We start from the raw sequence: 12,568 nt of genomic DNA on the forward strand, positions 1-12,568 counted from the left end.
GAGCCTCATGGGGCCATAGCAAGTATTATTGTAAAGTTTGGATTTGATAGCATTTATTTTGGCCGAGATATGGCAAAGTTGGTGTTTTCATAGTTAGCTATGCCCGTAATATGCAGAATGTTTGTCCTATAAATAATCTTTATACAACTTTGAGTCAAGTTGGTCTGGAGATGCTATGTGCCAAGTTTCGTGCAGATCCATTGCACGGTCTCGGAGGAGTTAGAAAAAGTTGGTTTTCCATGTATCGCGATTTTTCACGCATAAAAGTCTAGGCGGAAATGGGCGTGGCCTATATCACGAGATTCAGTAGGATCCAGGGAACGCGTGGATGTAAGGTTTTTAAATTTCCGACTCCGGTTTGGGAGTTATAGGGCCAAACGTGTCTTTTTTCTGCTATAGCGCCACCCAGTGGTGGAAGTGGGTCAATTTTTTTGGCTGAGGTCTCTGCGGACTTTCGGACCAGTCCCGAAAATGGCGCGTCGCCACCATGTACGGTTTAGGCTGCAGCACCACTTTTATGCGGAGAAGAATAATGAAGAGGAGGAAGAAACCTTACGAAAACAATAGGGTTCCACAGCCCCTGCTGTGTGAACCGCGTATCGCCTTGCGATTACTGCGGTGCACGCATCCTCGGGCTTGGACCCCTAATAAAAAGAGGCTTCTACAGAAACAGATAAAAAGACTGTAGTTGAATCCATGAGTTTTTTTAGGGAAATATACTTGATCTTCTCTGACTAATAAAATCCTCTTCATCTCATCCTCCTCTTCACAGGCTTTAAGATAACTGTATTATACCAACTAAAGAGGATTTTGTTCAGGGATATTGGCTTATGTTTAATTGAAGATGGTGCAATTAAATCTTTCTTGGAGCACTGAGGGAAACGATCATGGATTTTGTGTACAGATTAAATATATATATCACAATGAAAGTTGAGAATATCTGTTACAAAGCAAAAAAATGAAATGGATTAATCTATATCACCAAAGTGGGTGCGTGCATGTGTGGCATATTTGCTTCACCTTGAAGCAGCAGCAGGCGGAACAATCAGATATTTGATCTGGGCTTAGAAGGAAGATTTAATCCCTGGAACGGTGAAAAGGTTTCTCCCAAGTTGCATTTATGCAATTTTGCCTTCTACTGCAATTCTATAGAAATGTATCACCGCAATTTCAACACCTGGGCCAGGATTAGTGTGTGTTGGTATCTATTTATGTTGCGTTTGTTTGTGTGTGGGGTCTGGAAATCACTCTGGTCTGGTTTGTGAGTGAAGCAACAAATACCTCAAAGCAACTGTCAACACAAAGTGTGAGAGGGTGCTTTAGAAAATGATGGAAACGTGAAATTTTTTCTTTGTGTAGAACTCCCTGGGCAGATGGTAAAAATGGGCACACACTTGTATACATACATACAGAGAGAAGCGACAGAGTGAAGCCATCTAAAGATGAAAACTTTAATGTGTGACATTTCTACATTCATGTTATTTCTGAAGTGAACATGATGAAGGGCATGACATACTGTAAAAGGGACAGCATTACAGAATGCCATAAAGAGAAAAGAAACGTCAAAGAATGCACAGAGAAAGAATAAAGATCATAAAACTAAGGAAACATATTGATTATAGGACAAGTGAAACTGCAGTATGTTGACTTCCGGAAATCATCAAACTGCTGTGGAAGGCACAGTATTGGAACATGCCTTTGGGTAAAATGGCATTTGCATACTTTGATATTTTGAACTTTAATGAATTTTCTTGTTCTTTTGCAGAGTGAAAATACATTTACATTCCTTTCAATTAGTTTGTCAGGACTGTCAGCATGTCTATCTTAAAACAATGCGGCGCCACTATCCTTTTTCATTTCCTTTCCCTGTCGGCTGCCTTCTCTTCTTCAACTGTATGTAAAAACTGCCAGAACATAAAGGGACAGACAGAGTTCATAGACCTTGGGGCCATCTGTTCCCCCTGATTAAAGGGGAGTGTAAATATCTTTCTGGCCAAATAGTATCAGTTCAATAAAAGGTGCCATCTTGTTGCTTATCGGAGCCAAAACTGTGTGTGTGTGTGTGTGTGTGTGTGTGTGTGTGTGTGTGTGTGTGTGTGTGTGTGTGTGTGTGTGTGTGTGTGTGTGTAGCCATAAGACAGGCCCATGGGCAATAATGGTGCAGACTCATCTCATGTCTTCCACCTCTACTCTCCTTAGTCTGCATTTTCATCATTCAAATAACTGTATGTGTGTGTTTTTGTGGGAGGGCGGGTTTGCATAAGACATGTTGATGTGTGCAATTTTGCAGCTCCAAAATGACTAGGTGGTCAGACTACTTAGTCAGTCCCTACCTGAGTTGGGTAAATAAGAGGCAATGAAGAAGCCAAGACAAAATTCTCTGGTGGCCTCACAGCACTGGCCTCAGCTTAAGCATCTCACCAGACCGCATATCCACAGCATAATGAGTTAGAATATCCCCAGAGTATTGGGATAAATGTAAACACTCAGTGTAACCTATCAGTGTGTGTATTTGTGTGCTTGTGAATGAGTTTCCTCTCCCCAGAGCACTTGGGTAAATCTAAATGCAGCTCATTGGCATAAGAGGATTTAACTTTTTGGTTGTTGTGGTAATGAGCTGTGATAAACACCAGCAGATAAGTTGCATGTTAGACACACACACTCGCACACAAATGATGGGAAAACACAGGATTTGTTACCATGGAGATTCCCCATGAGCCTCGATGACTGTGGCAGGAAGTGCACAGCCCTGTTTACTGTACCTCTGGGCAGCAGAAGAAGAAAAAAATCCTTAAAACCCTATCAGCTCAAATCGCTGCCTGTGCTTAACATGTGCTGCACTATCAAACACGTTTGCCACTTTGCTAGAGGTTATTAGAGATTTCACAAAATAATCAACCAACTACAACACAGTTGAGGTGGGTTAAGTGCTACAGTAAGGGCCCACCCTATATGTCTGCTGTGTATCAACGTGGCCTTGCTCCAGACACTGAAAGCCAATAAATTATCACTATGTTTAATATGCAAAAGGTCTGTTGACAATTGTTCTCACTCCGGGAAACTTGTTGCTGGAATGGTGTGCTCCTTGATTCTGAACCTTGAGCTGAAAAAAACTCTTTAATCAGAGACACATTGTCTGCACAATTCCTTGGCTATATAACGTTAATAATAATAATAATAATAATAATAATAAATTACATTACATGTCATTTAACTGATGCTTTTATCCAAAGCGACTTACAATTTGCTATATATCAGAGGTTGCTTGCCTCACAAACAACTAGGGGTTAAGTGTCTTGCTCAGGGACACATTGGTTGATGTATCACAGTAGGATTTAAACCCAGATCTCCCACATCAAAGGCTGAAATGCTAAATTTGTCATGCATCTAAAACACTGATATGTGAGCTTACACTGAGGCACTGAAAAGTTCTTTGCTCATTTTTACTTTTGCTTTTTGGCCAACTGTAGTGCTTTTTCAACAGGCAAAAAAGTTCCAATATACTTTTTGATCGCTACATGATTGTTTTCTCATGCACCAAAGACAGGAGGAAGCATTCTGATAGAATTGTATCTTTTGTAATATGTGTGCTTGGCACTACAGACATTTAATTATGTCAGTAGTATTTACCGGTTCCAAAATTGATTATTGACAATTTTTTGATTATTGACAATTTTCATAATTTTTAGGAAGAAAAATGAATATTTGTTACAGTATTTCATCATTAATCGGGCTGGTTAGAAAAGCAGATACAGCATAATGTACATAATCATGGATTTGCCAGTAAGGCCACATACGCAGGTCCTCATTTGAAGACTCTCAAACTAATGCAGCGCCACTATCCTTTTTCATTTCCTTTCCCTGTCTGCTGCCTTCTCTTCTTCAACTGTATGTAAAAACTGCCAGAACATAAAAGGACAGACAGAGTTCATAGACCTTGGGGCCATCTGTTCCCCCTGATTAAAGGGGAGAGTAAATTTTTGATTATTGACAATTTTCATAATTTTTAGGAAGAAAAATGAATATTTGTTACAGTATTTCATCATTAATCGGGCTGGTTAGAAAAGCAGATACAGTATAATGTACATAATCATGGATTTGCCAGTAAGACCACATACCCAGGTCCTCATTTGAAGACTCTCAAACTACAGCTATCTCCATTTACTAACAAGACAACCTCCTCCCCCTGTTCTCTCTCACGCTCTTCATGATCAAAAGGTGTTATTTAAGGAGACAACCCTCCTCGTCGTCATCATCTCCTGAATGATTTAAAGCTGCTCAAATACATTCCAATCACACTCAGTCATGACCATGTTCTTTGAGCATATCAGTGTTTGTGAAAATGTATATTCATTTATGAATGAGCAGCAATGCCTGTCTTTTAAGTTCTGCGAGTGTGTGTGTGTGCGTGCATGTGTTAGGGATCCACTGATATGGATTTTTTTTAGTGCCAATAACTTTTTTTGGTTTTGTTTTTTCTCATCAGCTTTAGTCGATGACCGACACTTGGAGCCAATACTGCTCTTGCCACCTCAATTTACATCATATAAATGACACAATGATAACACATGTTACATTTATAATTTTTTTTTTTTAACAAATAGTAAAAACAGGTGAGGTAGAACAAGTAAAAAAAAAAAAGAGTTAAGTGCTGAAAATACTGAAAACAAATATTTAAGCATAATTAAAATTCTTTAAAAAATTTTAAAAATAATTATTTCAGCATAAATAAAAGTATACTTAATTTTAAAAGTAACCAACTATTTACAACCTAAAAGTAGCCATTGAAATAGTGCTAGATTTGTAATTTAATGGTTTCAGTTTTTCTACATACAAGCCTGTGTGTAGTGCTTACTAACAAAAACAGAGTGTATATTGTAATTTCCCCACTGGGGATCAATAAACAGTATAAATTATACATTAAAATGAGCATGTCTAAGGGTAAAATGCCGCCTAATATGCAAAGACAACACAGTATTAGGTCTAAACGACAATGTAAAAGATGCTGGCAGATTTGTTGAACATACACTCAACTATAGGATTATTAGGAACACACTAATACTGTGTTTGACCCCCTTTCACCTTCAGAACTGCCTTATATTCTATCTGGCATTGATTCAACAAGGTGTGAAAGTGTCTTTAGAAAGTTGGCCCATATGATAGGATAGCATCTTGCAGTTGATGGAGATTTGTGGGATGCACATCCAGGGCACGAAGCTCCGTTCCACCATATCCCAAAGATGCTCTATTGGGTTGGATGGTGACTGTGGGGCCATTTTAGACAGTGAACTCATTGTCATGTTCAAGAAACATAATTTGAAATGATTGGAGCTTCTGACATGGTGCATTATCTGCTGGAAGTAGCCATCAGAGGATGGGTACATGTGGCCATAGGGATGGACAGGTCAGAAACAATTCTCAGGTAGGCCGTGGCATTTAAACAATGCCCAATGGCACTAAGGGGCTAAAGCGTGCAAGAAAACATCCCCACACCATTACACCACCCACCACCAGCCTGACAGTGGCAACAAGGCATGATGGATCCAGTTTCTGGTAGCCCATCCGCCTCAAGGTTGTGCGAGTTGTGGTTCACAAATGCTGCTGCATACCTCGGTTGTAACGAGGGTTATTTCAGTCAAAGTGCTCTTCTATCAGTTGAATCAGTCAGCCATTCTCCTCTGACCTCTTAGCATCAACAAGGCATTTTCGCTCACAGGACTGCCGCATACTGGATGTTTTCCCTTTTCACCCAGTCTTTGTAAACCCTAGAAATGTTGTGGGTGAAAATCCCAGTAACTGAGCAGGATGGCACACGATGACTCAGAACGGCCCGTCTGGCACCAACAACCATGCCACGCTCCAAATTGCTTAAATTACCTTTCTTTCCAATTCTGACATTCAGTTTGGAGTTCAGGAGATTGTCTTGACCAGGACCACACCCCTAAATGCATTAAAACAACTGCCATGTGATTGGTTGATTAGATAATTGCATTGATGAGAAATTGAACAGGTGTTCCTAATAATCCTTTAGGTGAGTGTAAATCAGCAGAGGATAATAATGTGATGTCAGATGCACATGAAGCAACAAATTGTTCAAGTTTGGGTTCTAAACTGCATCAACATTAAAAGGTATAAATATTCAACCACGTATAAAACATATCTCTCAAAATTTAAAAAAATGTCTTTCTGCGCTCCGATATCACTGAGATGGCAACTCTGCCCAGCTTTTGCCCAGTAGGTAGAGAGAGAAGAGTCTGGTGTGTGTGTGTGTCTTCGCATTTTCCATTTGGACCCACAAACTTGCTTAGCTATAGTTGCAAGCACATATAAGGCAACGGGTTTCCACTTTTAACGTGTATGGCATTGGCATATGGCAACATTTTAGCTAAGTTAAACAGTTTAAAGATGCTTTGAAAGTTTAAAACTCACAGTTGTCTTGAAGAGCAGGCTTCCAGCACTCTGCTATTGGGGGAGGGGCAGTGCATGGTCTGCACATGAACTGCAGCGTCAGTCACTGCCCAGTGTAAGGTGACTGCAGATTTGAGTTGCGCATGCGTCACTTTGCGACAAGTAGCATGTATGATGCTAACGAGAGACTTCTGTAATGTCAATACAGTAAAAATGTACCTACTTAACGAAGTTTGTTTACTGCTGGCTACAAGTTAACAATCAAACACGACAAAGGCTGTCAGTTGAATGGTGTTTTGAGCTAACGTTAGAAATCAATCAATAATAGCTAGATAGCTAAAACGTTTTTGAAATGATTCCCATCTTCTGTTATTGTTTGTAGTGAGATATTATTATTTCATGGATTTCAAAAATTTCAGTATGACAGTTATGTCATAAACCGTTTACATCAGATTTGAGTGCGACTCAAATCTGCACTTGACTTACACTGGGCAGTGACAGCGTCTCCAACAACACAGAGCTGCCTGTGTGGACGCCTGCCTGTAAATATTGCCTGGAAAACCGTCAAACGCAGCAGCCGCACATCGGCCGATCCCAATACATGTAAAAACACGAATATATGCTTGATATATTGGCCAACCGATTCATCGGTTGATCACGGTCGTGTGTGTGTGTGTGTGTGTGTGTGTGTGTGTGTGTGTGTGTGTATAATAATTAGCTTTATTTACGTTATATATTATTAAGAGATGCACACACCACATCAACAGGGGCAAATGAATAACTGCTGAATAAGAAAGTGTGTTAATGTGTGTGCACAGTGTTCACACTGTACATGTTTGTGAAGTGCATATTTGTTCGAGGTATGTGTATGTCTGTGTGTGTTGGGAAGGTTGAATCATCAACATACATTATGCAGAATGTGACGACTGTAGGTTGCAGATCAAAGATTTTAGATGAGAGGAGAATTGACTGCACATCTCATTTGGGATATGCAAAATGAAACTACAATGCAAAAGAACAAAACGCATTTTAGAACATTTGATGAGAGGCAAGCGGAAAAATTAAAGCTTCCTTCTAATATATGAGACATTATCTTTGATTATTCAAAACTGTGTCTGCTGTGAGCAGTATGTTAAATAGATTTAACAAAAGCACACTACAGTATATCCTTCACATTTTATAAACCTTTGGAAAAAAAAAGTACAAAGACTGTTTTGAATGTCTGATTTCAACTGTCAAATGCATACATATCATATGGTAAGAGATGTGTCTTAAGTAGTGAGAAGACAGTGATGAGGGGGTAATTTGCATTTCATTATTACCATTGGGCCTGCATGGCAAGATTAATTTTTGAATGATGTCAAAAAACATAGATTTCCTTTCTATAGTTATGTTTGGATCATTCCATTCCAAAAACAAAATATCTGCTTAGAAATATAAAATATATGGGTTTTTTCAGGGCAGCTCAGCCATACTTTACCATACAAGACACTATCTCTAAATGAATAACATTTCTTAGCGTGCGTGCGTGCATGGTAATTATGTGCCTTTATCTTCTCACTCCACAGCCCATTAATCCTTAGTGTGGGACAAGCAGTCATTACATATTTAACCCAGGTCACTTACTGTGGGTGGCAGATAGGTGCTGTCACCAACAACAGTGGGTGTGTATTTAAGTGTGTGTGTGCGCTGTAAAAACTACTTAGATATAACTTTAAAAAAGTATGACAACATTTTCCAACCACTTTTTGTTAGTTTAGCAAACATCTTGGTATAAGTTGGTAAAACTCACTAATAAACATTTTAGCATATGCTAAATTATTATGTAAAGTCGTCAAAGAAACAAAAAAGTTTAAGTTTAACCATTGTCAAAATAGAGAGTATTTTAACCACAAACACCTAATTTCATTAGGTTACATTTAAAGTAAAAATACAAAATTTGATTTAAATTAAATCCTTCACTTATTTTTTTAATGTAGTCAAATTTTGTATTTCTGTTTTAAAAGTGCAATTTAACTAAAATGATTAGTTAGCATTGGCATACATTTACCAAAAACAAGCGGTATTTGATTCCAGCATTACACATTTTTAACAATTTATAATATTGAAGGGACACATTTGACCATTTTTAACATTACAGCTTAACAGTCAGTGCATCATTTGTCATTATTGTTTTAAATTGAAAGATTTTCCTTTAAAACTTACTAGTTTACACTCTAAAACATGTGACCTCATCTTATCTTTCCGTGAGTACATTGGTTGAATCATTTAAAAAAAAAAAACTGAAAAGTGTTCATCAACAGAAATGATCACAGAAGTTAGTTTTGGACCCAGTGCAGAGTCCCACAAATTGCTTGAAAGGCCTTCAGGTATCAGTCCCAGAAAAAAGTAACATCCTTGACATGAAAAAAAAAGTTTAGTGCAAGGCCAACAATCATGTTTCACTTCGAGAAGCATGTTTTTGAAGCTCATGCACTTGGGCTGGTTTTGGGCGCATCAAGTTCTACAGAAAAGTCTTTGAAATACCTCATAAGTTCTCAAACTTTGCATGGATACTGGAGATTCAGCACGCACGTCACCCTGAGTACAAAGAAGCATGCCCTGGCAAGATTGCAGAGATTTGTAAGCACTGAGTTTCTCTCTCTTGCTCCACTGCTTCTGGTTCATGGCAAGCACAGAACGTCATACACTGCATGTTGTGAGAAGAAATGTCCTTCAAAGCAAAAAAACAAAAACACGTGGACAGCAGCTGGTCAGTCAGCCGTGCCTCACACTTGCCCAGACACGTTCACCCTTTTCTGTGGGTGTGTCCTGACAATTAAAAGGGTCCTGACACTGTTGCAATAAGTCCTTAAAACCTGTTTGTTTCCACTGTACCACTGGTGGTTCGAAATTGGAACGCACCATAAAAGGACGTTATTACTTGCATTAAACCGTCATAAACACCGCAAGTCAAGATGTTTAGAAAGCTTAAAGTCTCATGATTCCATCGAGCCCACACACAAGCAATAAGGTGACTCAAAACGGTTATAATCACGTTCTGAAGTAAAGCAAGCAGACAGATTCGAGTCTAAATTGAGTGGTTTTCCTACCTGTCTCTCGTGTCTTTAATCACAGCGGTGAAATATCGCGTAAACGTGGTATTCATACTTTGCCAACATGCCAAGCTATTAGAAATCCAAGCCTTGTAATCCAAAATTATCTGGTCCTCTCACAATCTTGTAGTTTCTGGCCAATTTTGACGTAGAGAAATCTAGATCATGCATCATTTCTCGGTTTTGATCGCGTGTATCTTTCCGTGGTGCGCCCTACATTCTCACTCCGCACACGTCAGCTTCTGTGTGTCAGCAGTTTCCAATGAACTTTGTTCTCAGCAATAGCATAAGTATTTCTCAAGATACTCCCAAGCTAAACCAATGAATCCCACAGTCCCCATGGCCCACGGGGGGAAAAACTGACGCATATCCCACCAGTCACAGAAAGAGGTAATAAAACTGGCATTCCTGTGGCCAATAGGAGACAAGTTGAAGTATCAAAAATGGCCAAAAAAAACTATCCCTGGGATGGTCTCCAGCCCTTTCATTGCAAAAATAAGGCCGTCTTATGTCATTCACCATTTCATCAAAATGATACTTATTCCTATAAATCTATGTATGTACTTCTTTTAGCATATGTATGAGTGATGTGGATGTGTTTTTGTATTTCAGAAGTTATGTATTTAGCACTTTTTGGCTTTTAGAATAAGAAAGGGACAAACGCACAGACATACTCTGTAGAAAAACATTCATATAAAACCATTTATAAGTCATTTTCTTCCGGATTTTTCTGTTCTAGTTGAGATATGTGGATAGGGTACTATTTTAGTATATAGCCCATGTAATATGCTTACAGTAATGCTTTTTATTAATTTTTCAGATAATTTACTTGGACGGAAATAGAAATTCTGTGTTCTAACCTCTGTAGCTCTGTGTCAGTAAGGCCTAGTGTCACAATGCCACTAAAAACAACAAACTGAGAGTGTTAGCTTCACAATGACCTCAGGGTCATCCCAGAGGGCCAAAGCATGTGGAAACTGCAGCATGTTTTAGGGGGTAAAAATTTAAGCGAGAAAATCATATATTTTCAGGTGTATCATAAGAACTGAGTTTTGGGAAGTCAGTTTATTGTAAAATACAACAAAATCAATTTTATGGTAGAAAGGTGGACGTTCCTAAAACATTCACACTTTTAAAATTTCTGTAACTTAATCTGAAAGCAAAATAAAAGGAAATTAATTCATTGAAAGAAATACACATTTTAAAATAAAGTTGTATGGATAGTTCCATTGAAGGACCTTTTGTGAGTGTAATATTATCCCCTCTGCAGTACCTGCAAGATAAATATCAGCCTCAGAGAACAGGTGAGGCTCAAGGAGGCAAATTATGCATTTGGGACTAACCCAACTCTCTCAATACCTATAAGAATAACTCCTTACACTATATATTTTCTTTAATCCAAGTGTCACTCATATTGTTGGATATCTGCTGTATTTTACATGTGTCGTGCTAATCCGCAGTTCCCATCAAGGCTTATTCCAAGCATATAGAATTCCTATGGATTTTCTGACATTTTCCCCGTCCCCTTGTCAGCCTTTCCATGCTATTTGTTCCAGGCGATTGGTTTTAGCAGATCTGGGATTAAAATGCGGGATTTTCTTGGTAAGTGGCAGGCATTAGAATTCAAGGGCTTACAACTTTTTTTTCTTTTTGCAGAGTAGTTACCCTGCAGGCTGATATTTAAAAAAATCCAATTTTTTATGTATTTTTAGTTTTGTCTCTCCATGTGATGTTTTTCTACTTCTCAGACCTGCCACATGTATGTTTTTCATCTTTGTGCCTGTGTGCGAGTTTGTGTGTGTGTGTGTGCAGCTCAAGGGCTTGAGGATAGTCTAATATGTTTCGCCACCAGGGAAATAAAGAGGTAATACTAGGGGTCAAACTAATCGCCTGAAAACAGCCCCTCACTTCTCACTTTGTTTTCATTTAAGCCATTGATGAACCCACACACAAAAACATTTACACTGAGTTAGACAGAGCAGTCTCTCTATATTCAGTATGCTGGTTCTGAGAGTGTCCTTGTAAATTCCCGCTAGTAATGTCTTTGACCCTCTGGCATCTGCCTACCCAGTTACTAATGAACACACACACACACACACTAGAGGGTGACACGGGAATCAGTTGTCGCTCCCATCCGATCCCGAGCCCACAAAAATACTTCCGCCATGTCCCGATTACATGACCTGCGCCCCCCCCCCCCCCCCCCACCACCCCCCCCCCCCCCCCCCCCCCCCCCCCCCCCCCCCACCCCCCCACCCCCCCCCCCCCCCCCAAAAAAAAAATTTGTCCTGCGAGATCCCAAGAGAGAGGCTCCTGTTTTATTCCTTATGTTGTCTAAGCAAGTTATCAGACTCTGTTGACCCCCCCCACAGCATGTATTTGAGTCAGGGGACTGGATCTTACCTTCTTTTCATTTCATTGTTTTGTGTTTTACCCACATTCAATAAGAAAGTAACTGTGAGTGACGTAGTTTTTAGTTTTCTTTGATGTGACGTAGTTTTTTAGTCCTCCCCCTCCCCCCATCAGCCCAGCAGGCAAGCCAAAATAACTAACAAAAAACAAACCATTGTCAATATGCAAAGACAAACCAACACTCGCTGTCCCCCCAAAAATATCAGACATTTAGGGGATTTCTCAAATGTAATTTACTAACTTATCCAACTAAATACATGTAGGCACATGAGCAGTATGCACTATACTAAAGTGTCTCAATTCAAAATGTCTATCAATTCAAAAAGCCAAAATCAATACACTCAGCGTACACCAGTGGCGTAGGCAGAAGTATTTTTGGCGGGCCGGTACGAAAGTGAGTGGGCCATTTTCAAAAAGACGTAGAAGTTGCTAAAAGGACAAACAAAGCTAAATTTTTATATTGACAACGACCTGTTGAGTTGAACCCTTTCAGGCTCAAATAAATTTGCACCAGCAGAACCAGCAGCATTGGCTCTGCACAGCACTGTTATAAAATTAACCATGTTATAGCACTCTACAAAAAATATTTTTAAGGATAATCCGGACACACACACACACACACACACACACACACACACACACACACACACACA

The sequence above is a fragment of the Etheostoma spectabile genome, chromosome 3, assembly GCF_008692095.1.
Source record: "Etheostoma spectabile isolate EspeVRDwgs_2016 chromosome 3, UIUC_Espe_1.0, whole genome shotgun sequence".
Taxonomy (NCBI): Eukaryota; Metazoa; Chordata; class Actinopteri; order Perciformes; family Percidae; genus Etheostoma; species Etheostoma spectabile.